Consider the following 19522-nt stretch of genomic DNA (forward strand, 5'->3'; position numbering starts at 1 on the left):
TATATTATTGGCTCATTTGCCTCATATATCATCTTTAACGTTCTTATTGCTTGTTAGTTGCCTTTTTTTGGATTTTCAAAGAATCCAATAATCCAGCATCCCACTCACTTGTGCTACCTTATATGACATTTCCTCAGGTTTTAAGCAGTCCCTAACTTCCCTTGTCAGCCACGGGTGCCTACCCCTGCCACTTGAGAACTTCTTCTGTGAGACATGTCTATCCTGCACCTTGTGAGCTATTCCCAGATGCTTCAGCCACCTCTGCTCACCGTCCTCCCACCAGTATCCTCCTCCAATTCACCTCTCTCATGCCTCTGTAATTCCCTTTATTCCATTGTGAGACTGATACATGTGACTTAAGCTTCTCCCTATGAAATTGCAGTATGAATTCAATTATATTATGATCACTGCCTCTGACGGGTTCCTTTACTTTAAGCTCCTGAATAAGGTCAGGGTTATTGTACAACACCCAATGAAGGGTGACCTTTCCCCAAGTCGGCCCAAACACAAGCTGCTCTGAAAAGCCATCTCGTAGGCATTCAACAAATTCCCTCTCTTGTGATCTGACACCAACCTGATTTTCCCAATCCCCTTGCATATTGAAATCCCTCATTACAATTGTGACATTACCATTATTACATGCCTTTTCCCACTAAATGCTGTGAATTAGCTTAAAGTCACTCCCATCTGGCCCCCAAAGTTCATACTGAGACTGCAATTGATTTTTCAGCCTGATATGCTTCACACTGAAATAGTATGTGTTTAACAGTTTCATAATGTCAAAATGTACATGACACAGAATGAAGTTTTCCAATTAGATACAAGGTATAATTAAGCATAGTGTGGACAATTCCAAGTTCTGTCAATATAATTCCTTCCCCCTTCTTGTTTTCAGGCCTTCATCTATAAACCCAGCAGGTTTATGTATTCTGTAAAGGTGTCTGTCCTTGTGTCCATTATCTTACAAGTCTTGCCATAAGCCACTAATTCTTAACCCTTAGCTTCTGATTTGCTAAGTGGAAGGTTGATTTCCACAGCTGAACTTTTAACAGGTGTTTTTGCTAAACAGTCAGCCTGATCATTTCCCTTAACAGTGCGCTGTGCAGGATCCATAATGTGTAGACATATGAACCAAACCTTGTATATGAAATACTGTTTGATGAGTTTCTAACAGCAAATCTGACCTACTGCTAGAATAACCTGTTTTAAGTCTTATCAAAACCGAAAAGGATTCTGAAGAAATTACAAATTAGCATGGACCAATTTCTTCCACCCACTGTAAGCCTAAAAGGATGACAATGAATTATGCATCATGTACTGATTAGTGGCTGGTAAGTCATTTCTTTATCATTACCTGCAATTCAGACACAAAGAAAGAAAACAGCCACACCAACATTCCCAGTTAAATTATCATTTCATCCATCTGTAAAAATGGTTTCCGTATGATAACAACTTTCATTAATATACCGATGAACCAGCAGACTCTCAGGCAGAACATAATCCTATTGTGTTACCGAACATCAACTGAAGTCATTGGAAAAACAAGGTGGTGCTACAGAGAAAGCTACAGTGGGAGATGTTGTATCATCCAATACACCCATATTCCCAGCTTGATAAGAACCCAGCCACCCAGAACTAAAAACATTCTTCTTGTGATGTTCCCAACAGTCCTCTATCACACCTTTAACATGATGATATTTCTTTACCCCTCAAATTAATCCAGTATGTTAACAGCAACTTCACCCTCTGTCATTGTGAGGGCAATTATCCTATTTCAACCAGTAAAGCCGAAAAAGGAGACGACCTTACTGCACCACAACACAATCTTAAAGCCTGTGCTGGTATCACACCCAAACAGAATAAAGTTGAAGATGAAGCTGATCCTTAAGCCACATAACCAGAATCAAGAACAGATTGAATTAAACAAATATAGAAAATCAACAAAGATTTTCCTGTTGCACCCTAGAATAGCCACACATATAAATTATTTTACTGATAGGGTGCTTCCATGTCAGTTTATTATCCATCCGCATGTCTGGAAAACTTATGACAGACTATTCCTCAAGAATTTAATCATATAATTTCATATCATGTGCCCACCCATTCCTGCACAGTCCGTCCAAATAAAAAACTCAGATAAATTATGCAATCTCCCCTCATTCCTAATCTCCAAAATTTGATCAAAAGTCCTTCCGTCCATAACATATCATATGTGGTAACAATAGCAAATAATACTGCTATTACAACATCTTTATTTAACTGTCCTTTCCTAATATCATCTTCCAAATCTAAAACTGAATCTAATGTTTTTCTGCCCTTCCAAGATCCACTCTGATAAAATGCTATATCACCTCTCTTTTCCAAAATATAACTCAAGCACTCGATTACCATACATTCCATCAGTTTACATGAATGAGACATTAACGATATAGGCCCAAAACGAGAAGGATCAGACGGGGATCTCCCAGGTTTCAGAACAGGCACAACTGCTGCCATATTGCATGAGGGAAGAAGATGGCCTGATCTCCAAACACAATTCAAAAATTTAATATTTTCACAAGAGAGAATTACAATTACATATATCACACTTTCCTGGGGTGCCTGACCTGAATTAATAATAGATTTCTTAAATTTCTGCAAAGAAAACTCTACATCAGTGATACTATGACTGGGTTCCAACACATCAGGGTATTTATTCACTGAAAAACATATCCCTACATTGTTTAACTTCTTCACTTAAATGGTCTTGATTTTGAATGACAGCAAATGACCCAGCCAGTAACACAACCTCCCCTGTTTCAGTCACAATCATTTTGCCCTCATTAATCAACACTGGAATAATATGATCATTTCAAATCCCCCCATTTCCTTAACCACATCGCAAACATCTCCAAGTTTAATATCCCTTCAAATATTATCTCAATATAATTCCAGTAAATCACCGTCTTCCTCATCACGGCCTGTGCCCTTCTATTATTAATAGTGTTACTCGGAGACTGATGCATCGTCACATAAAAACTTACATTTCTCCCAATTTGCTTTACCAAACACATTCAAATATATCGGCTTCCAGTCCCCGATATACAGTAAATCCAAACTCAAGCGCGTCAGGACAGGAGGCTGACTGACGTTCATATTAACTAATCACCGTCTGAGTTCTTATTTGACCGACAGGCAATATAACCACTGACAGCAGAGGTTAGTGGAGGGTCTGAGCGACGATAGGCTGGCGGAAATCTGCCCCATGTTCGGCCCCTCCTCTTCCGCTCCATGGCCATGGCGAAGTTCAGCGAGTCGCTGCTGTCGATGGTCGCCGGACTCGGCGTTCACAAGGACGGGCGCGGTTCCCCTTCGTCGCCTCAGTCAGTCCGTTCCGGCAAAGCTTGTGGCAGCTGATGAAAAATGTCTTTGCAGGGAGCGTGCGAGGAGGCGAGGGTTATGACTACAACTCCCAGAAGGCCCCGCTGATTACAGACATTTACACCACACGCTGCCCCGCAAAGCTAACAGTATTGTGAAGGGCCCCACGCACCAGTGGCAGGTATTTCTGGCAATAATACAGAAGGTGCAGGGTCAGTTCATTCCAAAGAGGAAGGAAGATCCGAAGGGGAGTAAGGGGCGTCGGTGGCTGACAAGGGAAGTAAAGGACAGTATACAAATAAAAGAGAAGTATAACATAGCAAAGATGAGGGGGAAGCCAGAGGATTGGGAAACTTTTAAAGAGCAACAGAAGATACCTAAAAAGGCAAAACGGGGAGAAAAGATTAGGTAAGCAAGCCAAGAATACAAAGGAGGATAGTAAAAGCTTTTTAGATATGTGAAGAGGAAAACATTAATTAAGACCAAAGTTGGGCCCTTGAAGAAAGAAACGGGTGAATTTATTATGGAAACAAAGAAATGGCAGACGAGTTGAACAGATACTTTGGATCTGTCTTCACTGGGGAAGACACAATCTCCCAGATGTAATAGTGGCCGGAGGACCTAAGGTAACGGAGGAACTGAAGGAAATTCACATTAGGCAGAAAATGGTGTTGGATAGACTGATGGGACTGAAGGGTGATAAATCCCCAGAATCGATGGTCTGCATCCCAGAGTACTTAAGGAGGTGGCTCTAGAAATCGTGGACGCATTGCTAATCATTTTCCAATGTCCTATAGATTCAGGATCAGTTCCTGTGGATTGGAGGGTAGCTAATGTTATCGCACTTTTTAAGAAAGGAGGGAGACAGAAATCGGAATTATAGACCAGCTAATCTGACATCAGTGGTGGGGAAGATGCTGGAGTCAATTATAAAAGATGAAATAGCAGCACATTTTAATAGCAGTAACAGGATTGGTCTGAGTCAGCATGGATTTACAAAGGGGAAATCACACTTGACTAATCTTCTGGAATTTTTTGAGGGTGTAGCTATGAAAATGGACAAGGGAGAGCCAGTAGATGTAGTGTACCTGGACTTTCAGAAAGCCTTTGATAAGGTCCCACGTAGGAGATTAGTGGGCAAAATTAGAGCACATTGTATTGGGGGTAGGATACTGACATGGATAGAAAATTGGTTGGCAGACAGGAAACAAAGAGTAGGGATTAACTGGTCCTTTTCAGAATGGCAGGCAGTGACTGGTGGGGTACCGCAAAGCTCGGTGCTGGGACCGCAGCTATTTACAATATACATTAATGGTTTAGATGAATGGATTATAAGTAACATTAGCAACTTTGCAGATGGCACAAAGCTGAGTGGCAGTGTGAAATGTGAGGAGGATGTTATGAGAATGCCGTGTGACTTGGACTGGTTGGGTGAGTGGGCAGATGCGTGGCTGATGCAGTTTAATGCGGATAAATTTGAGATTATCCACTTTGGTGGCAAGAACAGGAAGGCAGATTATGCTCTGAATGTTGTCAAGTTCGGAAAAGGGGAAGTACAACAAGATCTGGGTGTTCCTGTACATCAGTCACTGAAAGTAAGCATGCAGGACAGCAGGCAGTGAAGAAAGCTAATGGCATGTTGGCCTTCATAACAAGGGGAATTGAGTATAGGAGCAAAGAGGTCCTTCTGCAGTTGTACAGGGCCCCGGTGAGACTACACCTGGAGTATTGTGTGCAGTTTTGGTCTCCAAATTTGAGGAAGTACATTTTTGCTGCTGAGGGAGTGCAGCGTAGGCTCACAAGGTTAATTCCCGGTATGGCGGGACTGTCAGATGTTGAAAGATTGGAGCGACTGGGCTTGTATACACTAGAATTTAGAAGGATGAGAGGGGATCTGATTGAAACATATAAGATTATTAAGGGATTGGACACACTGGAGGCAGGAAACATGTTCCCAATGTTGGGGAGTACAGAACAGGGCCACAGTTTAAGAATAAGGGGTAGGCCATTTAGAACGGGGTTGAGGAAAAACATTTTCACCCAGAGAGCTGTGGATCTGTGGAATGCTCTGCCTCAGAAGACAATGGAGGCCAATTCTCTGGATGCTTTCAAGAAAGAGTTAGATAGAGCTCTTAATGATAGCGGAGTCAATGGATATGGGGAGAAGACAGGAACGGGGTACTGATTGTGGATGATCAGCCATGATCACAGTGAATGGTAGTGCTGGCTCGAAGGGCCGAATGGCCGACTCCTGCACCTATTGTCTATTGCACCCCTCACATAAACTCTTCTCCGTCCTGCCATCTGGCAAAAGGTACCGAAGCATTCGGGCTCTCACGACCAGACTGTGCAACAGTTTCTTCCCCCCAGCCATCAGACTGCTCAATACCCAGAGTCTAGACTGACATCTACATCATTTATTATTATATTGTAATTTGTCCTCTACTGTGCTTATTGTCTTGTGTATTAATTATTGTACTGCCCTGCACTGTTTTGTGCACTTTATGTAGTGCTGTGCAGGGCTGTAGTCTAGTGCAGTTTTTATGTTGTTTTACGTAGTCTAGTGTAGCCTTGTGCTGTCTCACACAGTCTAGTGTAGTTTTGTGTTGTTTCATGTAGCACCAGGGTCCTGGAAGAACGTGGTTTTGTTTTTACTGTGTACTGTACCAGCAGTTTATGGTCGAAATGACAATAAAAGCGACTTGACTTGATGACACAAAAGCTGGGGGTGTTGTGGAGAGTCTGGAGGGTTGTTAGAGATTACAGCGGAAAATAGATAGGATGCAGAACTGGGCTGAGAAGTGGCAGATGGAGTTCAACCCAGATACGTGTGAAGCGGATCAGTTTGACAGGTCAGTTTTGAACACAGAATATAACATTAATGGTAAGACTCCTGGCAGGTGGAGGGTCAGAGAGATCTTGGGGTCCGTGTCCATACGACACTCAAAGCTGCTGTACAGGTTGGCAGTGTTGTTAAGAAGGCGTCTGGTGTGATGGATTCATCAACCGTGGGACTGAGTTCAAGAGCTGTGAGGGAATGGTGAAGCTATATTAGGAGACATTTAGTCCCCACTTGCAGTACTGTGTTCAACTCTGGTCACCTCACTACAAAAGGAATGTGGATATGAAAGAGGGAGCGAAATGACTAACAGGAGGGGACATAGTTTTCAGGTGCTTGGAAGTCGGTACAAGGGGGATGTCAGGGGTTAAGTTTTTCACACAGAGTGTGGATGGTGTCTGGAATAGAAACATAGAAAAACATAGAAAATAGGTACAGTAGGCCATTCGGCCCTTCAAGCCTGCACCGCCATTCAGTATGATCATGGCTGATCATCCAACTCAGAACCCTGTACCTGCCTTCTCTCCATACCCCCGATCCCTTTAGCCACAAGGGCCATATCTAACTCCCTCTTAAATATAGCCAATGAACTGGCCTCAACTGCTTCCTGTGGCAGAGAATTCCACAGATTCACCACTCTCTGTGTGAAGAAGTTTTTCCCAATCTCGGTCCTAAAAGGCTTCCCCGTTATCCTCAAACTGTGCCCCCCCCCGTTCTGTACTTCCCCAACATCGGGAACAATCTTCCTGCATCTAGCCTGTCCAATCCCATTAGGATTTTATATGTTTTAATAAGATCCCCCATCAATCTTCTAAATTTCAATGAGTATAAGCCTAGTCGATCCAGTCTTTTATCATATAATAGTCCTGCCATCCCAGGAATCAAACTGGTGAACCTTCTTTGTACTCCCTCTATGGCAAGGATGTCTTTCCTCAGATTAGGGGACCAAAACTGAACACAATACTCCAGGTGTGGTCTCACCAAGGCCTTGTACAACTGCAGTAGTACCTTCCTTCTCCTGTACTCGAATCCTCTCGCTATAAATGCCAGCATACCATTCGCCTTTTTCACCGCCTGCTATACCTGCATGCCCACTTTCAATGACTGGTGTACAATGAAACCCAGGTCTCGTTGCACCTCCCCTTTTCCTAATCGGCCACCATTCAGATAATAATCTGTTTTCCTGTTTTTGCCACCAAAGCGGATAACCTCACATTTATCCGCATTAAATTGCATCTGCCATGAATTTTCCCGCTCACCTAAACTATCCAAGTCATACTGCACTGCCAACAATGGTGGTAGATGCAGTTACAATAGGGTATTGTAAGAGACTTTTAGATAGGCACATGGAGCTTAGAAAAATTGACGGCTATACGATAGGGAACTCCTAGGCAGTTTCTAGAGTAGGTCACATGGTCGACACAACATTGTGGGCTGAAGGGCCTGTAATGTGCTGTAGATTTCTATGTTCTGTGTCAAAGACAGGCAGAGGGATTTGTTTAAGTGTACCGCAGTACAGCATGGAAAGGTTGGGCCGAAAGGTCTGTGTCAGTGCTGTAAGAGAGAGGTTCTGTCCCAAACATCGACTCCATTCCCCCCAATAGATGGTGCCTGACTTGCCAAAGTTCTTGAAAAGTTGTATTCAGTTCTTCTTAGCTTTCCATACAAAGGATGTTTAGTGCTGGAAGACTGCAGAGGAGATTCATCATGATTAAGGGGGTTTGTGTCCATAAGACCATAAGTAATTGGAGCAGAATTAAGCCATTCACCCCATCGAGTCTGCTGCCTTTCTGTCATGGCTGATCCCGGATCACACTCAATTCCATACACCTGACCTCTCACCATATCCTTTGATGCCCTGACCGATCAGGAAACAATCAACTTCTGCCTTAAATATACCCACAGACTTGGCCTCTACCGCAGTCTGTGCAGAGCATTCCACAGATCCAATACTCCCTGTCTAATAAAAAACTATAAACTTACCTCTGTTTGAAAAGGTGAACCCTCATTTTTTGTGGCTGTGCCCTCTGGATTTTGATAGCCCCACCATCGGAAACATCCTCTCCACATCCACCTTATCTGGTCCTTTCATCATTCAACAGGTTTCAATGAGATCCCCTCTGCATTCTTCAGAATTCCAGGGTGTACATGCTCAAAGTTGCCAAATGCTCTTCATATGTTAACCACTTCATTCCCAAAATCATCCTTTTGAACCTCTTTTGGACTCTCTCCAATGACGACCGATCCTTTCTGAGATATGGAGCCCAACACTATTGACAATACTCCAAGTGTGGTCTGACTAGAGTGTTATAAAGGCTCAGCATTACCCCCTTGCGGTTATATTCATGGGGCGGGATTGGACAGTATTGATCTACTGAGGGAAGTTGGAATCCGAGTTCACAACTCCAGATACTGGTTCCAGTGTCAGGCAGTAATGTTGTATCTGGAGAATTGCATTCTAATGTAGGAATAATGCGGAGGTTTTGGATGGTGAGTGGAAGAGGCTAAACAGGATGCTGCCTGGATAAAGTGAGAATGGACAATCTCGGGATCTAGTTTCTCTGGAGCGGCTGAGGCTGAGGGAGGTCTGACAGACGTTTACAGGAACGTGAGAAGCACAGACAGAGTGGACAACCCGTATTTTGATCTCTATGGAGGAAATGTCTAATACCTGAGGGCATGCACTTCAGGAGAAAAGAGAAAAAAACTACCTCATTGGTCCTTTTTGCACTATTTATGAATTTTGTAATTTAGTGTAATTTTGCATCTTTTCTCGGCACAGCTGCTGCTTAAAAAAACAGTTATAAAAGATGTTAAAAACCTGACTCAGAATTGTAAGGGAGATTTGTGTTTCAAGTTCTGTTTTTTATACTCATAGTGACAGGTGTCTGGAATGAATGTCAGGTGTGGTGGTGGAGGCAGATGTGATGGAGTCTATTAGATACCACCTGAATGTGTGGAGAATACAGGGATGTGTTCCTTGTGTAGGCAGAGGGATTGGTTTAGTAAGGCATGAAATGTCCGGTTCAGTTGGTTCAGAACAACACAAGGAGCAGAAGGGCCTGTTATGGACAAGTACAGCAAGCAGAGCAGGTAAACTGGATAAAGTGTTCCCAGTCAGAGCACAGACTGTGACGTCAGTGGATATGCCAGCATCACAGTTCTCCCACCAAAGATACTTCACTGCCGGATAAAATGAAGTTTGTGATGTTTATAAATGATGTGGTGAATTGTACTGCTCAGGCATCCCATCCTACTGAGTAAATTAAAATTATTGTGAAAGCTGCAGAAAGGTATCTTGGTGTAACTGGTGTTTTGTTGGAGGCTTTAAAAATGAAGATTTGTTGGGTGGGGTGTCTCTATCCCAGTCTACTTGTGAACATACATAACAGGATTAAAATATTGCAATGAAATGCGAGAACTCTGATTTATAGTGGTCACGACTTTAAGAAGTTTTCTTCTCATTTGTCAAAGTTTTCCAATGTTATATCTATTCAGGAAACCTGCACATTTTAAGTTTTTATTCCTGTGTAGGATTATATTGTCGTTCGGCTTGACAGGTTAGTTGGCAGAGGGGTGGGGTTGCCAGTTTTATAAGGAAAAGGGCAGAGTAGAGAGTTGTGAATGGGAACAAAATGTATCAGGAACTTGTAGAAGAAATTCTTGATTCAACAGGTATGTATCAAATTTCCTTTTTTGAAAATATTAACATTTTGAATCGTATTTTGAGGTTTGGCCATCGACTTTCCTCATGGAAAATGGTTGTAGTAGTGCCCATTCTAAAACCTGGAGCTCCCCGTCTGATCCTCCTTGTTGTAGGCCAATATCAACAACATCTCCTTTATGTAAAAGTGTGGAATGTATGGAAACATGTGGAATGTATGGAAATCGAGTGTTTAAAAACATAAAAACATAGAAAACCTATAGCACAATACAGGCCTTAGTTCTCTAATTTTGAGACAGGACTAGTCAGTATACTATTTCTGAGGACACTACCTCACCTCCCTTATCAAGCTGGGAAATCTTCACTCATTCCCTTCATCCCACAGGCTGACTCTGGGAGGGAGACCAGACCTGGGCACAGTGTTCCACGTACGCTCTCACCAGGACCCCATATACCTTCAGAGGAAATCTTTATTCTTGTATTCAAACCCTCCTTCCCATTCAATGCTTGTCATTTAATATCGATCTCAAACAGTGAACAGATATAATACAGCCTCAGACATGAATTTAAAGGGCAGGTGTTGCAACAGTTTGAGCTTCATACCGGGGGCCACGGAGCAAGCAGGGAGTCACAATGGGAGGAATGTGGAAGTGTTGTGTGTCTGAGCCCAGCTGTGTGTGTTTGTGTATCAGAATCAGGTTTCATATCACTGGCATATGTGGTGAAATTTGTTGTTTTGTGACAGCAGTACATTGCAATATCTAGTGATAAAAACTACAAATTACAATCAGTATGTATAAAATTAAATTTGAAGAGCACTGCAAAAAGCGAGGGAAAATACTGAGGAAGTGTTCTGGAGTTCATTGTCCATTTAGAAATCTGATGGCAGAGGGGAAGATGCTGTTCCTGAAACGTTGAGTGTGTCTCCAGGGTCCTGTACATCCTCCTTGATGTTATCAATGAGAAGACGGCCTGTCCTGGGTGATGGGGGCTTAATGATGGACGCCACCTTTTTGTGGCATCATCTTTTGACTGTGTCCTGGATGCTGTGGAGTCCAGTGTCCATGAAGGAGCTGGCTGAGTTTACAACTTTCTGCAGCTTTTTCCGATCCTGTGCAGTGGCCTCTCCACATCAGACAGTGACAAAACCAGTTAGAATGCTCTCCACAGTACATCTGTAGAAATTTGCAAGTGTCTTTAGTGACAGACCGATTCCCCTCAATCTCCGAATGAAATATCGCCGATGTTGTGCCTTCATTGTAACTGCATCAATATGTTGGGCCCAGGATAGTTCCTCAGAGACGTTGACAAGCAGGAAATGGAAACTGTTCAGCCTTTTCACTTCTGATCCTACGATGAGGACTGGTGTGTGTTCCTCGACTTCCCCTTCCTGAATCCACAATGAATTCCTTTGTCTTAATGATGTTGAGGTCAAGGTTATATATGTGTCTATACACACAGACGAGGGTGTGGAGAGAGCAGAGCAGTGGGCTGAGCACGCATCGTTGAGGTGTGTCAGTGTTGATTGTCAGCAAGGAGGAGATGTTATTTCTGATCCACACAGACTGTGGTCTCCTGGTGAGGATCCAGTTTCAGAAGGAGGTACAGAGGCCCAGGGTTTGGAGCTTGTTGATTACAATTGAGGGTCTGATTGTGTTGAACGCTGAGCTGTAATCAGCAGCCTGACTTGTGTATTGCTATTGTCCTGCTGATCTTAGGCTGAGTGGAGAGACAGTGAGAATGCATCTGCTGTGGACAGATTGTGGCGATCAGCAAATTGCAGTGGGTCCAGGTCCATGCACAGGCAGGAGTTAATTCTCGTCATGACCAACCGCTCATATAACCGTATAACAATTTCAGCACGGAAACAGGCCATGTCGGCCCTTCTAGTTCGTGCCGAACTCTTACTCTCACCTAGTCCCACCAACCTGCACTCGGCCCATAACCCCCCGTTCCTTTCCTGTCCATATTTCTATCCAATTTAACTTTAAACGACAACATCGAACCTGCCTGAACCACTTCTGCTGGGATCCCGAGATTCGTTTTTCTGTGGGCAAGCTCAGTAAAGCAAAGAACCATAATAGAATTCACAAACAGGCATCCGTTAGTCTCGCGAGACCATGGATTTGCGCCTTGGAAGGTTTCCAGGGCGCAGGCCTGGGCAAGGTTGTATGGAAGACCGGCAGTTGCCCATGCTGCAAGTCTCCCCTCTGCTCGCCACCGATGTTGTACAAGGGAAGGGCACTAGGACCCATAGAGCTTGGCACCGGTGTCGTCGCAGAGCAAATGTGTGGTTAAGTGCCTTGCTCGACGACACAACACGCTGCCTCAGCCAAGGCTCGACTAGCGACCTTCAGATCACTAGACGAAAGCCTTAACCACTTGGCCACGCGCCAACATAAAAAACTGTACTCAACAGGACAGACAAAAGAAAAAGGAAATCATATGCAAACAAAAACAACAAACTATGCAAATACAAAAGAAAATAAATAAATAAATATAATAATAATAATAATGCATATTAATAACATGAAATGAAGAGCCTTGAAGGTGATTACAAAGGTTTGAGATTGGTGACCCTGTCCACCTTTGATCCCCGATGAGGACTGGCTCATGGACCTCCAGTTCCCTCCCTCTGGGGTTAATAATCAGCTCCTTGCTCTTGCTGACATTGAATGAGAGTTTGTTATGAGACCACAAGTTACAGGAGAATAATTAGGCCATTTGGCTCATCGAGTCTGCACGGTAATTTCAACACGGCTGATTCATTAATTATCCCTCTCAGCTCCAGTCTCCTGCCTTCTCCCTGTATCCCTCCATGCCCTGACCAGTCAAGGATCTATCAACCTCTGCCTTAAATATTAATAATGACGACCTCCACCCCTGGCTGTAGCAAGGAATTTCACAGATTCACTAATCTCTGGTTTAAGAAATTCTTCCTCATCTCCATTTCAAAAGGACACTCCCACATCCTTTCCACAGGCCTTGCAACAGGGCCGGGATTCTTGTGATGTCTGCATGTGTATTTGAGTCTGTGTGCTTGTTTGCTTCTATTGATGTGTGTGAGTGTGCATGTACTGTACACAGCATGTGTCTGTGCGAGCACGTGTGTGTCTGTCTGTGTTTCGTATGAGTCTCATGGCCTGTGTGCACATTTATGTCAATGTGTGCCTCTCTGCGCGAGCACGTGTGGATCGGTGTTTGAGTGTGTGTGTCTGACTGTGAAAGTGAGTGTGTGTGTCTGTGTGAGTGGGTGTGAGTGAGTGTGTGTGTGTGTGTGTCTGTGTGTGTGTCTGTGTGAGTGAGTGTGCGTCTGTGTGAGTGTGTGTGTGAGTGTGTGTGTCTGTGTGAGTGTGTGTCTGTGTGAGTGAGTGTGTGTGTGAGTGACTGTGTGTGTGAGTGTGTGTGTCTGTGTGAGTGAGTGTGTGTGTGAGTGTGAGTGTGTCAGACTGTGTGTGTGTGTGTGAGTGTGTTTGTGTGTGTGTGTCTGTTAGTCTGAGTGTCTGAGTGTGTGTGTGAGTATGTGAGTGTGAGTTTGTGAGTGTGTGTCTCATTCTGCCTTTGGATGGATGTCTGTGTGCTTTTGCGTCTTTGCTCAAATTTGAAATTAAAATTATTATGAAAGTACATATACATAACCATGTACGACCATGATATTCATTTTCTTACGGGCATGCACAGTAGAACAGAAAAATGTAATAAAATAAAAATAAACTACACACGAAGACCGACAGACTCATAATGCTGAGACGATGAGTTGCAGAGGCCTGGAAAATGTGTCCATACGTGTGGGACCTCCTTCCCCAAGGCAGCAGCGGGAAGAGAGCGTGGCCTGAGCGGGTGGGAGGTGTTATCATTGATGCTGCTTTCTTGTGGTAGCAGTTCTTGTCGATGTGCTGAATTTTTTTTTGCTGGCTGGGAGATGTCCAGCACTTTCTGTAGAATTTTCTGTTCATGGGAACCGGTTTCTGTCCCGGGCTGTGATGCAACCAGTCAGGACACTGTCTATCATGCATTTATCGAAGTTTGTCAGAGTTTTAGACGACAAGCTGAACTTGTGAAAACTTCTAAAGCAGTAGCAGTGCTGTGCCTTCTCTGTGACAGCAGGTACGTCTCAGCTCTCTGAACTGGCAGCACCAAAGCATTTATAGTCATCAGCCCTGTGGAAGAACATTTGAAATATGAAATCAAAAGAGCTGTGTGTTGTTAAAGCTTTGGGACCTTGTGGATTTTTCCCAGATAGAAACATGAGCTGATTTCCCTGTAACTCAGAGGGAGGAGAATGGAGAGAAGGTGAGGGGGCGGGGGAGAGAGGGTTAAAACAGTTGTGTGCTGTTAAAGTTTGTGACTTCGTCGATGGCCTGTATTTATCCAATTCAGTTGCAAGTCTGCAGAACTAAGATCATTGTGCTGACCACAACCCCTCAGTAGAGCGATAATACAGCTGTACAAATGAGATAAGTGCAGACGGTTGGGAAAGAACGTTCTGAATTAACTCCTCTGTTCTGATAAAGTCACACACACTTGTCTGCTACTGGATCCGAACTCAAGCTGAGCTCCCTCTAACTCAGAGGGTGGAGAGTGGGGGAAGGGTGGGGGGAGAGTCGGTGGGGGGAGAGATGTAGTGAAAGAAGGGTAGGGAGGGGGAAGAGAGGGTTAAAAGTGTTGTGTGTTGTTAAAGCTTTATGATTTTTTCGATGGCCGGTATTTATCCAATTCAGTTGCAAGTCTGTTAACTAAGATCATTGTGCTGACCACAACCCCTCAGTAGAGCGATAATACAGCTGTACAGATGAGATAAGTGTAGACGGATGGGAAAGAACGTTCTGAATTAACTCCTCTGTTCTGAGGAGTTCATACACACTTGTCTGCTACTGGAACCAAATACAAGCTGATTTCCCTCTCATTCAGAGGGCGGAGATTGGTGGGAGAGATATGGAGAGAAGGTGAGGGTGGCAGACAGAGAAGGGAAGTGAGGGGGAAGAGAGGGTTAAAAGAATTGTGTGCTGTTAAAACTTTGTGACTTGACAGCCTGTATTTATCCAATTCAGTTGCAAGTCTGTAGTACTAAGATTATTGTGCTGACCACAGCCCCTCAGCAGAGCGACAATACAGCTGTACAGATGTGATAAGTGTGGACGGTTGGGAAAGAACGTTCTGAACTAACGCCTCTGTTCTGATATGGACACATACACTTGTCTGCTACTGGAGCCAAACACAAGATGATTTCCCTCAAACTCAGCGTTCCACAAATGTGGACTCTCTATGATCTCATGGTAAAATAAATGATTTTCCACAATGATTGTGGACAGAGGTTAAAACACCTGCGACATATTCACTGGAATTCAGAAGAATGAGACGAGGTCTTATGGAAACATATAAAATTATGAAAGGGATAGATAAGATTTAGGTAGTAAAGTTGCTTCCACTGGTAGGTGAGACTGGAACTTCCGGACATAGCCTCAAGATTCTGAGGAGTAGATTTAGGACGGAGATGAGATGGAACTGCTTTTCCTGGAGTGGTGAATTTGTAGAATTCTCTGCAAAATGAAGCAGTAGAGGCAACCTCAGTAAATATATTTATGACAAGGGTGGATAGATTTTGCATCGTATGGGAATTAAGGGTTATGGAGGGTTAAGGGACGGGTAGGTGAAGGTGAGTCCTTGGCCACATCAGCCATGATCTTATTGAATGACGGAGCAGGCTCGATGGGCCAGATGGCCGAGTCCTGCTCCTAATTATTATCTTCGTATGTTCTTATATACCCACCTACAGAGTCTAAGACAGCCCGAGTCCAGCCCGGATCCAAGATTCTGGATGAAGCTTTAATGTTAGCAGACGACAGAACAAAGAGCTCGAATCCCAGCGTGACGTGCAGTAGAAAGAGCTTTTGAACTCCATCGACGAAGAGATGGAGATTGGACACGAACAATTAATGATATTAATAATGTTACCATGGAAACGTGGTTAAAGGGACTGTGTAAGGCTGCCACTGATGGGACAGCACGTCAGCATATTGATTTTGTAAATGTCACCAGGTGCAGACAGACAGCGGGATACGCTATTACTGACTTTATTTTCCATTTCCAGGACACATGGGAGTCTTCTGCTGGAATAGACTTGCAGGACAGCTCTGCTTTCGAGGTACAGACAGTCTTGAACTGCACAGCGACGCTGATTATCTACGACACCTTCTCCTGACATGTAAACCTCTGATGTATTTACATTCTACCACCCTGTATGCGGAACTATCTCAGCTGATTTATTATCAACTGGTCCTTACCGAACACAGAGCAGAAACTCTTTCTTTAACCGAACACATCCATTACGTACGGTCCAGAGGGTGTATCAGCAGAGATGTCATTGAGTGAAGAACAGAAAGAAGAATTTGAAATACCAAAAACAACCCATCATGCTATCCATCAGATGGTCAGGATGTACAACAGTTCCTGTCTCCTGTCCTCCTCAGCACAGTGTCCCCACGGCTGTGTGCTGAGCCCATTGCTGTACACTCTGCTCACACATGACTCCACAGTCAAACACCTGAGTAATCACACCGTCAGGGTCGCCTGTGACACCACACTTGGGGGGCTCATCGCCAACAACTGTGAGATGGCCGACAGAGAGGAGGTGGAAGAGCGCTGAGCCTGATGTCTCTTCCTCAATGTCAGCAGGATAAAGGAGATGGTTATTGACTTTGGGAGAACTCGCACCTCTCACATCGCTCTTTACATCAGTGACGTGGCAGTGGAAACTGTCAGCAGTCTCAAACTCTCATGGTGCCAGAACACATCCTACACTGTCACAGTAAACTCACCAACCCTCTGCTTTCTCAGGAGGCTGCAGAGAGCTGGGCTGTGCACTGTATATCCACACTCATTTCAATCTGCAGGTGCGCAGTGGAGAATATCCTAACTCGTTGCATCACTGCACGGTACGGAAACTGCACCATGGCTGACAGGAAGGCTCTGAACTGGCAGTCCAAACTGCCCAAAGCATCAGTGACATCAGCCTGTCCACCATCAGGGAGATAGATACAAAAAGGTGTCTGTCCACCATCAGGGAGATGGATACAAAAAGGTGTCTGTCCACCATCAGGGAGATGGATACAAAAAGGTGTCTGTCCACCATCAGGGAGATGGATACAAAAAGGTGTCTGTCCACCATCAGGGAGATGGATACAAAAAGGTGCCTGTCCACCATCAGGGAGATGGATACAAAAAGGTGTCTGTCCACCATCAGGGAGATGGATACAAAAAGGTGCCTGTCCACCATCAGGGAGATGGATACAAAAAGGTGTCTGTCCACCATCAGGGAGATGGATACAAAAAGGTGTCTGTCCACCATCAGGGAGATGGATACAAAAAGGTGTCTGTCCACCATCAGGGAGATGGATGCAAAAAGGTGTCTGTCCACCATCAGGGAGATGGATACAAAAAGGTGTCTGTCCACCATCAGGGAGATGGATACAAAAAGGTGCCTGTCCACCATCAGGGAGATGGATACAAAAAGGTGTCTGTCCACCATCAGGGAGATGGATACAAAAAGGTGTCTGTCCACCATCAGGGAGATGGATACAAAAAGGTGTCTGTCCACCATCAAGGAGATGGATACAAAAAGGTGCCTGTCCACCATCAGGGAGATGGATACAAAAAGGTGTCTGTCCACCATCAGGGAGATGGATACAAAAAGGTGTCTGTCCACCATCAGGGAGATGGATACAAAAAGGTGTCTGTCCACCATCAGGGAGATGGATACAAAAAGGTGACCTAAAGGCCGGTAACATCATGAAGGATCCCACCCACCCGATTCACGGGCTGTTGCCCCAATCCCGTCATGGAGGAGGCTACATTGCATCCACACCAGAAACGCCCCAGTTACTCAAAACAGTTACTCGCCCCAAGAAGCAAAGTTATTCAACACCTCCTCCCACTAACCCACTCCTGCAACCCGCAACCACCACTACTTCATCATTTCCTGTCAGTCACCTTATGTACAGCCAGGCGTCACTTTACAGACATACAATCAATCTGTGTATATGAGCTATCCTATGTATTTATATTTATTGTATCTTTATTATTGTTCTTTATCATTGTGTGTTTCCTTTTTTATTGCTACATCAGATCCGGAGTAACAAATGTTTTCTTTTCCTTTACAGTTGTGTACAGAAAATGACATTAAACACAGCTGCTCTGATAAACATACCGACAACATCATCACAGACACATGACAAAGCCGCGCTCACAACAACAGAAACACAAATCATTCACACATTTTATGAGAAGGAACACAAGTAGAACAAAACCATGTAGAGCGTAGTGGTCAGCATATTCACAGTACAACATCGCACTCACAGTGTTCAAAACTGAAGTGTCCAGTTGCAGATAAAATGGTAAACCAGCCTTCCTGTCCGTAAAAAATGAATGCAATTGATTGTCACAAACAAGAGAAAATCTGCAGATGATGGGAATCCGAGCAACACACAGAGACAATGCTGGAGGAACTCAGCAGGCCAGGCAGTATCCATGGAAAAGAGTACATTCGACGTGTCGGGCCGAGGCCATTCGGCAGGACTTGCCTTTAGATAATCCAATAGATTTAGCACTTCTGATGTCAGCCTCACCGCCCTATAATTAACTGGTTGAGAACATAGGTGGTGAAACTGTTCAATTCATTGCTACAGGTGGCTGTGTTTGCAGGTTATAGAGTGTAAATATGGAGGAGGTTGACAGGTTCTTCATTACTCAAGGCGTGTTTTGTCCCAGGAGGAGTGCAGAAGGATGGGTTCGGGAGGGAAATTGGTCAGCCATGATGAAATAAAGGAGCAGACTCGATGGGCTGAATGACCTGATTCTGTTCCAGTGTCTTGTGCTCCAAACACATATTTACCACCCACCACTTTCCAGTTTCTACAGAGATTGTTCCCTCCATTTGTCCTTCTCCACTATTGTTCCTCCTGGCACCTATCCCTGAAACAGAGAGAAATACTACACCCGTCCATTCATCTCCCTCACTCTATTCATCGCCCAAAGAGAGTCTTCCAGGTGAGGCAACACTTGTCCATTGTATCCGGTGCTCCTGATGCAGCTCCTCCACATCGGTGAGACCTGGCGTAAACTGGGGAAATTGCTCTGTCCAGCGCTTCCTTTTCATCTGACAAAAGTGGAACTCCCCTGTGCCCAAACAATTTCATTCCTATCTTCATTTCCATTCCAACATATCGTTCCATGACTTCCTCTTCTGTCATCATGATGCCAACCTGCGGGTGGAGGAGCAACACCTTACATTTTCTTTATATAACCTCCAACCAGATGGGATGAGTATCGATTTCTCCTTCCAGTAAACTTTACCCTTCCCCCTCCCCTCATCTCCCCCCCCCCCCACTCTGGCTCTTACCTCCTTTTCTCACCTGCATATCAACTACTTTTCCCACTCCTCCTTCCCTTTCTCCCATGGCCCATCCTCTCCTCTCAAACCAGATGCCTTGCTCTCCAGCTCTTTATCTTCCCACTCAACGGACTTCACCAATCACTTTCTGGCTATCCTCTTTCTGCTGCCTCGCCTTCCCCCTTCATTTCCCATCCTGAAAAACGGTTTCAGCTGGAAATGTCAACTGTTGATTCATTTCCATAGACGCTGCTTCACCCGTGAGTTCCTC

At 44.3% G+C, this 19522-nt stretch overlaps 1 protein-coding gene and 1 long non-coding RNA gene across 2 annotated transcripts in view; both read left to right on the forward strand.

Moving 5' to 3' along the window:
• The window catches only part of LOC140185051 (uncharacterized), a 783302-nt gene that overhangs the window by 77938 nt on the left and 685842 nt on the right, over positions 1–19522 (forward strand). The window lies entirely within an intron of this gene.
• On the forward strand, positions 7101–17953 carry LOC140185395 (uncharacterized). The gene is made up of 2 exons (XR_011882588.1): positions 7101–13970; positions 15640–17953. It is a non-coding gene; the product is annotated as an uncharacterized lncRNA (long non-coding RNA).

Source organism: Mobula birostris, chromosome 20 (assembly GCF_030028105.1).
Source record: "Mobula birostris isolate sMobBir1 chromosome 20, sMobBir1.hap1, whole genome shotgun sequence".
Taxonomy (NCBI): Eukaryota; Metazoa; Chordata; class Chondrichthyes; order Myliobatiformes; family Myliobatidae; genus Mobula; species Mobula birostris.